Source organism: Phalangium opilio, unplaced genomic scaffold (genome assembly GCF_054372755.1).
Source record: "Phalangium opilio isolate 3A_F unplaced genomic scaffold, DU_Popi_V2 ptg000089l_1, whole genome shotgun sequence".
Lineage (NCBI taxonomy): Eukaryota > Metazoa > Arthropoda > Arachnida > Opiliones > Phalangiidae > Phalangium > Phalangium opilio.
Window position 1 is genome coordinate 8,328,118 of NW_028324194.1, and position 9,278 is coordinate 8,337,395.

The window sequence follows — 9,278 nt, forward strand, 5'->3', positions numbered from 1 at the left end:
GCCGTCGCCCTTGGTAAAAGTCCACAAGGGACCGGCAATGTGCTGTGAGATGAACCCCAGCAGATTACGCTGGACATTCGTGACTAAGTCGTATTTATAGCTAATAAAGGACCATTGTATCCTAATCTCCACACTTCGGAATGAACCGAGTCACCCAAGTGCTACTTCTCTACAAACGCTGATTGTGCAGCAAAATAAGGGCTCCAGCCAATACCCCAAAATAAGTTTGTCGATTACTCAACTGGCTTCTTAACTGTTCAGCTTGTGTCTCGGAGCGAAGTACCACTAATTGACTTCCACGTTCACGAAACATTACACCCAAAATATTCATGAAAAGGTTTTTCAACAACTATTACTAATTTCTAATTTCGTTCCTTTTATCAACTAATTAGCGACATAATTAAGAATAATTTGATACATTCGAAATGTATTTAAAAGTGTACCCATTCTCTTGAAACAAATTCTTAAGAGTGAGCTATTTTCTATTCGCGTGTAACGACAGGTCAAAGTTCAGGTAACTCTAAGTTAATGATAGACGTAAATAGTGATTTTAAATTATTACATTTTTAATGGAATGCACATACCGTCTAGTAAAAGATCTCAATGCCCGATAGAAAACGGATTAACCTTTTAATATTTTACACGCTGACATTAAATTCATTAATGAAGAATAAAGATCTAAGGAATAGAAAAATATATTGGGAAAATAAAAAATAATTTATCATTCGAAAATTTATTTTGGATAGAGAAATGCAAATTTGAGCCGACAAATTTTGAAAAGCGGCTAAGCCCTAAAAGCATTTTTGCGTTCCCAGTAACGCTTTCCATTTGGCTAGTAAAATGGAAATTCCCTATAGAAAAATAAAGAATTGCAGCTGCAAATAACCAAGATCGGGTCTATCAACGTGACATATATTTCACATGGCCAACTCTATCAGTCAATATTAAAATTCATACGTACTTTTCTCACGTATTTCGCCTTTCATATGACTAGGAAAATGCAAATTCACTGTCGAATATTATGAATTGCAGCTGGATTTAAAAATAAGCGATAAGAGCTTTTCGAAGGACTTTCCATCAATGCGACCTACATTCAAATATGACTTTAGATGAGCTCTAAATTACAATTTCAAAATTTTGTCACGTAATTCCTGTTGAAAAATAAGGGATTCCCGTTAAGTGCTAAGTGCTTTCCCGTGTTCCATCAACGTGATCAAGGGTGGTTGTCAGAGGGGAGCGAAGCCAGGGGGAAACCCACCTTTGACAGTGCTAAAACTCACCTATCGATAAACGTGCTTTTTTGGCTATAAATTGACAGGGTTGAGGCTAGACTTATCACCTTAGACCTTCATCACTGATCCTCGCCGAACTTCACGGAGAGCTCCTGACAGGTAAGCAATATATTCTATGGTCATCGGTTTAAACTTTGCTGGTGGCGGTGGTGTTTAGGCGACTTGCCTAGCTCTTCCCTAGATCTTCACCACTTAGTTAAAATAATTTGACGTTGATATTTGAAATCTTATCGTGGACCGGGTTCGAACGCGATGCCTTTCCTGAACCGGGCAGCTTGGCGCGGTTAACTTTAAGATTATATTTAAGTAAAGATAAGATTATATTGTTAAGTTAAAGTTCAGAGCTTTTCTTTATCCTTCTTTGGTGGTTTATTTGAGATTGTCCATCGGTAGGCCGTTGGTGGGCTGGACTCGATAGACTTACTTACGAATGCCATGGGATTCCCTAAGAACAGAAAATTTACGCAAAAGGCCGGGTTGTCGGCAGCCCCCTCTCTTTATCTAACCCAAGTGATACATTCTTGTTTAGCTCGTAATACGACCATTCTCTCCGATACAATAAATTCATTCTTGCTTAGTTACTAACCTAGACCGTTTAAATTTGTGACCCTATCTATCCACGCTGACCAACAGCGTTTCTTCGTTCCACCAAACCTTACTGAGATAGTATGGGGCTTTGTTAGCAGTCGCAAACAGGGCTAGCCACCACCTTTCAAGGAATGTTAAAGGGACCTACCCTTAAGAAATGCCACAGGTATTGGATAGCCAGGGAGAAAAAAAGCAAGCTGGAGTGGAAATGGATATGGCCAACCTGCGGAAATGAAAATCTCCCAGTGTACCATGAGCACGCCCCTACCCTTGGGTAGGTGATTGTTAAGTGCTGCCTGGAACCGCCATTGTATTTGTATGATAACTAGCTTCTATTTTTAAGACAGAGGGGACATCCTTTACGATTTCGAACTAATACGACCCTAACTAAACGCTGAGGATGCTGGGAGGACTTCGGTGCCGTTCAATAGGTGGGGGTAAAGAGGCAAAGTTATAGGAATGGGGGTTTCAACTCCATAATTGGGTATTTCTCAGTAATACCGACCCTTGGTACAGGGATAGTTTCAGAACCCCAAGCTCTCCAATTAGTTATGGTTTTGACGAATAGTTGACCCTACTAAGAGAGGTCCTTTCAAATTTATTAATTAGACATTTTTATATTTGAACAGATTTTGTTTCGAAGACCTTTTGATCTAATAAAAGATGAGGGATTTACTTTTCTCGCTGTTGTCGTTGTTGCTGTGGCCGTCGTCATGACTGGCAGTTACCAGGTGTCTGCTCAACGTACGTGTACATAAAGGTTTCTCTAGACGCGTTTGACTCATTCGCTTCCGCGCTTTTCAAACACGAAGTTCCCATCCGAGGCTTATTGATCAATTCTCGATATTTATCGCCTTTTGTATTTATAACGATATACAGGTAAAAAGACGCGTGCATAACATGATCGAGTTTGTTCTAGTCAGGCATTGTATAGCCGCGGGCAGTTTCAGAAATAGAGCGGATCAAAATAAAGTTTAATAATTTTCTTGAAGCAGTTTTTAAAATTACGAACTGGGATCAGTTTATTAGTTTGCAATTTTAATTAAAATGGACGGTGAACAACTCTAAATAATGGATATCAGGAATACATGGATTCTTTTTCACGTGGAATGTTAAACTGGTCATTTTCTTGGCCCTTCTGCTTGAATTAAAGGGGAGGGGGGTAGAAACCGCCATTATTGACGTCATGCATAATGTATTTGTAACCGCGTGTCGCGTGATATCGACTTAGCTAGCAACCTGTGTTGTTTAGTGACCAACGCGACCTCTGAGCGCCAAACCAGAATACGAACAAGTTCTCTTTGCGTCGACGTTTGTCCTATATAATTTTAATCAAAAATATAATATTGTAAGATTTTAACGAGGAATTTGCTTTTTACAGCCCCGCCAGGTTGCGATGGAACGTAAGTAATATTAGAAATTATTCTTCTTTGGTCAACTTAAAATTATTTATTTCTTCTTGGCACGCCTACTTTTAGCCTACTTCGTGACAAGTTCCCAGTAATCAGTAACAAACCTATGAAACGCACTTTAAGCAAAAATTTAATTCGAAGCCAAGACGCAATTGCAAAACGGTTAAATTTTCTAGTTTTAAAAAAAGGATGAGATCTTATACTCGCACAAGAAATTTTTCTAATCGTGCAATCAAATCTTGAAGGAGAGAGAGGGTGGAGTGATAATCCCTATAGCTATAACGTTGCAGTCTGTACCCCCACCTACGGAATGGCACCGAAGTCCTCCCAGCATCCTCAGCGTCGTACAGTACGGAATCCAAATACAATGGCGCTACGCGCCAGCACTTAACAATCGCCTACCGAAGGACAGCGGCTTGCACGCGGTACACGGGGAGGCTTTCATGACCACTCCATCTTACCTTTTCATCTCTATTTGACACTCGCTTAAAAATGTAAACTCTCATTCAAGTAAAAATAAAAATATATATTTTTAGAAACGTCACGGAAGCATTTGGCAACGGATTACAATGCCTAACCATTGGTCTTGGAGTTTTTGCGGCAGGTTCAGGGAAAGTTGCCACAAGCGCCCTTCAGTTACTTGGCCCTGTAATAGCGAATCCAACAATGCTAACTAACCAACAGATCTCTGATGTGATTAAGAGCCTCCTTAAACTTGTCGAACAGTATCTCAGTAGCGGGCAAACATAAAAATGAAGTACTTTGACTGTTTGAAGGGTGTTCAAGAAGAAGTATAAAAAATAAAAGAAATGATCGAATACTTCAATTCTGTCTCTGCTTCTTTCTCTTTCTCCCTGACAATTCAAAACAACTTATTCACATTCAGAGAAAATTCGATTAGGTGCTGCACCTAGCTGGGGCCTTATCAGCACCCCCCCCCCAATTGTCGCGCACCATTGTTCCCAATGGTACCTGCGGAATCACCGTCAAGGCACACGGGCTCGGCCAGCGGGTGACGAGAGCGCTATACCGGCGAAAGCGAGCCCAGCCAGGAGGAGGTCGGTGACAGGGAAGGACTAAGGCAGCAGAAGGCTCAAGGGGAAGTGCCATACCGTCCAAAGAATGTATCCGCTGTTGAAATCGCTTCGAACTTCTAATGAAGATGCTTTCAAAACTAGTTAGGCAAACAAGTTAACCGACTTATTCGTGATGCTGACACATATAAGTTGGACCATAAGTTCATAAGATATGTTGACCATAAGTTTGTCACTGGTTACAAACTGGAGCTTGTCATGAAGTGAAGTAGGTCATAGATTCTCGTAAAGTGACGCCTGGTCAGGCGCTGTTAAAAGCTTAGTACTGTCTATATTGGATGATGGGCTGCAAAATTAACCACCGAGCGTAGGACTTCAATTCTCGCTTCCGTCAACGAAACATTGATCGACCCTCGCAAGACACAAGAGGGTTTCTTTTTGCAAGTTTCGAATAAAAGTTCAGTTAACATAACTGATAATACCTCAAAATAACTGCCTTTAAAAAAGGTAAAATATTAAAAAAAAATAAATGTTTTCTTATTAGAAAAATAATTAATTGGCATTTAATTAGTCTTGAAAATAATCAAGGACTAATGCACCATCCGCCATTGGTTTAGTGGTGTCTGCTAAATCGAACTTCTTACCCTTACGTCTCTCAGGCTGTGAGAATTCAACCAATCCATTTAGGGATAAGCGGTTCGGCGCAGTAGTCCTAGTTTTTAAGACAAACTAAATGCTAATTATTTTTCATTTTGTATTAAGAAAAAGGCCGTTCATTTAAGGTATAATGTTACGTAACCTGAAATTTTCCTTTAATAATTTGCCCAACTCTTTAATTAACCTCAATAATTTAATGCTTGAGGGTCAACTGTCCATGTGGACACTTAGCCTAATTAATTAGAAAAGTTCCAAGGTTTCGCGATATTAAGTGGCCAATGTTCAGTTTTTTAATTTAAAGTTCTTGGGCTCTACTGGCCAGTTTAAATAAAATCCTTATTTCTCAACCTGGACTTGGCCCTGATATATTATCCTAAGACTGTAAATTTATCTTTGAATCCAACGTAAAAAATAATCATAACCTATTTTTGAAGCCGTCAAAACCCCACGCTAACCAGATAGATTTAAGCATGGGTGAAGCGAAGAAGAGAATACGTGTTCTTCAAATTGATCAAATTTTTCTTGTTCATTAGATTTCATCACCAAGAAATTTTGAATTTAGGGATAAAAATGAAAGGATATACTTTGGCGACTCGCGTCTCTCTTGGGTTGGTCGCCATCGTATGTGTCGTCGCCCAAGTGTCTGCTCAAGGTACAGGCTAATAAAAATTTTTGAACAACTTCCCTATCGTGTTTGCAGCGCCGAACCTTTATACCCTCAGGACACCTAACCATGGACAGGCAACTGAATAGGTTTTGCTTAGAGCAACGCTTGACACTAGCGCGGTGGATTATCACCGAACCCTAGTAAAGAATTATAACTAGGCGATAAGTTGCAATTTCTTAACGAGGGTTTAAGACGGCTTTGCCTGTCCATGGTTAGGTGTTCTGAGCTTTATCCTTCCTAAAACATTCTTCTTAATGATTACAAATATAATCTTGCAGATCTACCACGTTGCGCTATAAATTAAGTAATATTATATAATGATTTTGTTAACTTTCATGGTCCTGGTCAGCAAGTTCCGTTTTCTCGTTTGGGCTCAAATAAGTATGGCAAGTTTTGAAAAGAAAAGAACTAGATCCTTCGCGTCTTTCTCTGAAGCTATGTTTACAGTTACACGGGAATCGGTTTAGAACTGGTTTGCTGAACTTGTGAAGCCTAAAACGCTTAATCCAATAGGGATTTTTTTATATTTAGTGGCACCAATACGGTAAAATTTGCTGGTGGAATAAATTGCATATTCGATGCAGTAGGAGGGTCAGTGTCGGCTTACGGGGCCAACATTCAGAAGATTTCAGTGGCTCTTACATACATATTAGCGTCAAAAAATCCGGCAGAGCTCTTTGAAAATGTAAAAACACTTTTAGACGCGGTTCTAGGATGTTCCCAGGCTCTTGGTGGTAAACCGACATTTGCCTAAATAAAAGATCCAACCAGTATTTTAATTCTGTCTTCGTTTCTTTTCCTCTAACAATTGAAAACTATTTTTAAACACCATGGTTAGAATCTATTTCTTATGCCATGAATTAATTTTGGGGGTAAACGGTAATTGGAGCAACTAATTTTGGGGGAAACGGCAATTGTAGCGATTAATTTTGGGGTGAAACGGTAATTGGAGCGATTAATATTGGGGGAAACGGTAATTGGAGCGATTAATTTGGGGGGGGGGTAACTAGTAATTGGAGCAATTAATTTTTGGGGTAACTGTTGATTGGAGCAATTAATTTTTGGGGTAACTGGTAATTGGAGCAATTAATTTTTGGGGTAACTGGTAATTGGAGCAATTAATTTTTGGGGTAACTGTTGATTGGAGCAATTAATTTTTGGGGTAACTGGTAATTGGAGCAATTAATTTTTGGGGTAACTGGTACAGGGTTCATACAAACCTAGAAAACAGGGAAAACCTGGAAAAATCAGGGAAATAAATAGTTGACAAAAAAGTCAGGGAAAACTCAGGGGAAATTTTGAATTTTTAGTAAAATTCAGGGAAATCAGGGAATTTGCGTCGAACAGGGCCCGAGTAATTAAGTAAAATGTTCATAAACATACCCTCCATGGGATTAACATTACACTATATTTGGAGGCTCGTAACTCTGTTTCTACTAGAGAAACGGGGATGTCCTTTGAATATGTAATTTAGTCATATTTGCCAGTCATCCAACCATACTATAAACTTGGGGAAAGAGAAAACAGGGGCCGAGATATTAAGGAAAATGTTCATAAACATACCACCCTCCATTGGATTAACATTGCACTATATTTTGGAGGCTCATAACTCTGGATAATTTGAGCAATTAATTTTTGGGGTAACTGGTAATTGGAGCAATTAGTTTTGGGGGAAACGGTTGAATTGAGTTTCTTTCTCTCTAACAATTGAAAATATCTTATTAAGTTACCTTTGAAATAAATAATATCGGTATTTTACATTTTTCAATTCAAGATATTAGAAAATATTTTACATTATTTCAATTAAAGAAAATACTCTGGTACTATAAAAGATTATATGAATTCACATAAAATTTTCCATTTGAAATTTTCCCGACTTAATTTCGATATATCCTAAACATACTTCTATTTTGCTAATATATGAAAATCCCCATCTTAAAATGACGAATCCAACCAATTAAATATCGAAAAGATAAAATAATTTCTGTGCTCAATAAAACGTTTCAAACTTTATTTAGGAGTGTTTCAGAACTAGTTAGGTCTAGTCAAACAAGTTCTGTGTGGATACAAAACTTAATGACCATGAAAACATTTTCTACCATTTAAGAGATAAAATAATTATAATCGTTTCTCGTATTTTACATTATCTTCCTAGACGTGTCAAATTAAATGTAATTACGCTAATCTCATATGCTAATCAATTTTATTTTCAATAATAAATGGCAAGAAAAGTAACTATGGTCAGTAGCCCTATCTTGGAACACTTTCTCAAACTTTTTGGAAAGTCAGATTTTTCAGTAACAAATAAGTTACTGAAGTGAACAAGCAGACCATTACAATAAGTTTGAACTATTGCCGATCGATTGCACCCATTTTCAGATTGCTAAGACGCGTACTTTTCCTGCAAAATGGGTTTTAAAAAAGATCGATTTCAGCCCTAACTTGGAACAGTTCGTCCTAAATTGGAACGCCCCCGTCCTAAATTGGAACACCCCGTCCTAATTTGGAACACCCTAATTTGAATACGAAAATATCCGTGTTTTTGCAACTAATAATAAGCAAATATAATTTGTTAGCGATGCTACGACCATCTAGCGACCAACGCTTTCCATTTTATACCTGTACATATATTTTAAAGGGCACCGAGTGTCATCTGCTTAAAGCTTCAAAAATTGGCGCGCTGTCAGTTCACTACGGTTAAACATTGTAAATTAAATGCACTCTAACGGTATTTCGAATGAAATAATTACCAAGTTAGATCAAAGTAACCTACACTGTTATGTTTTTGTGGCGTAATTGTGTCGAATCTACATTTTACATCAAATGAGTCATGATACGGTGTTTGAAACCCAATATCACTAGGCGAAACATGCTAAATCAGCTAAAATTGGCATCACGTTTATGACTAAATCTGGACACTGGGCTGATAATACCCGTATCTTTTCCGCATCTTAATCTACGCTAACGGGACCAAAAGTATTAAACAGGTAATGAATCAACGCATCTTCTAAGGTCTTTTTGTTGTCCTTTAGTGAGTAAAACATTAGTTATGGATGTAAAAAGATAGATTAAATTTTCGTGTATCGGGGTGTTCCATTTTAGGCAAATGAGGACATATTTTCTATTCGAGTTTTCTCAATAATTTTTGGGCCTAACCTGGCGTTTAAAGTGTTTAATTTGAAGAGAAAGATCCGAAGTTTTCAATGGAATCATTTTCGTAAGCCTATGTTTCTCCCATTGGCCGTGAAAGCTTATTTCCCGAGACCCATGGGAGAACTTTCCCTTCATTTTGGAAAAAATAAATTATGCAAAATATGAGGTTGTCTAATTATGCTTGTATCTTATCTGGAATTTATGATAGGGTCTTGAGGCCGTGTTATATGGATAGAGGGATGTTCATTCTTCCAAATGAGCCCTTAAAATATTAATTTGAAGCTCTCAAACTTAAGTTATGACGATTTTAAGAAAAGTGTTCCAAATTAGAGCTGTTCCAAATTAGGGCAGCTGACCCTACTTTCTATAATTCTTTAAATTCAATATGTTAAGGCTGGTTTTCACCGACCAAAGTTTCATGGAACCATGAATCAAACAATTCAGGATATTTTTTGGGGGGAAAATTCCTTCTAAC

At 38.0% G+C, this 9,278-nt stretch overlaps 1 long non-coding RNA gene across 1 annotated transcript; it reads left to right on the forward strand.

Annotated features, from left to right (window-relative positions):
- Nucleotides 1–7,885: 7,885 nt before the first annotated feature.
- On the forward strand, nt 7,886–8,963 carry LOC149647366 (uncharacterized). Its single transcript, XR_016371931.1, has 2 exons — nt 7,886–8,637; nt 8,753–8,963. It is a non-coding gene; the product is annotated as an uncharacterized LOC149647366 (long non-coding RNA).
- The last annotated feature ends 315 nt before the right edge of the window (nt 8,964–9,278 follow it).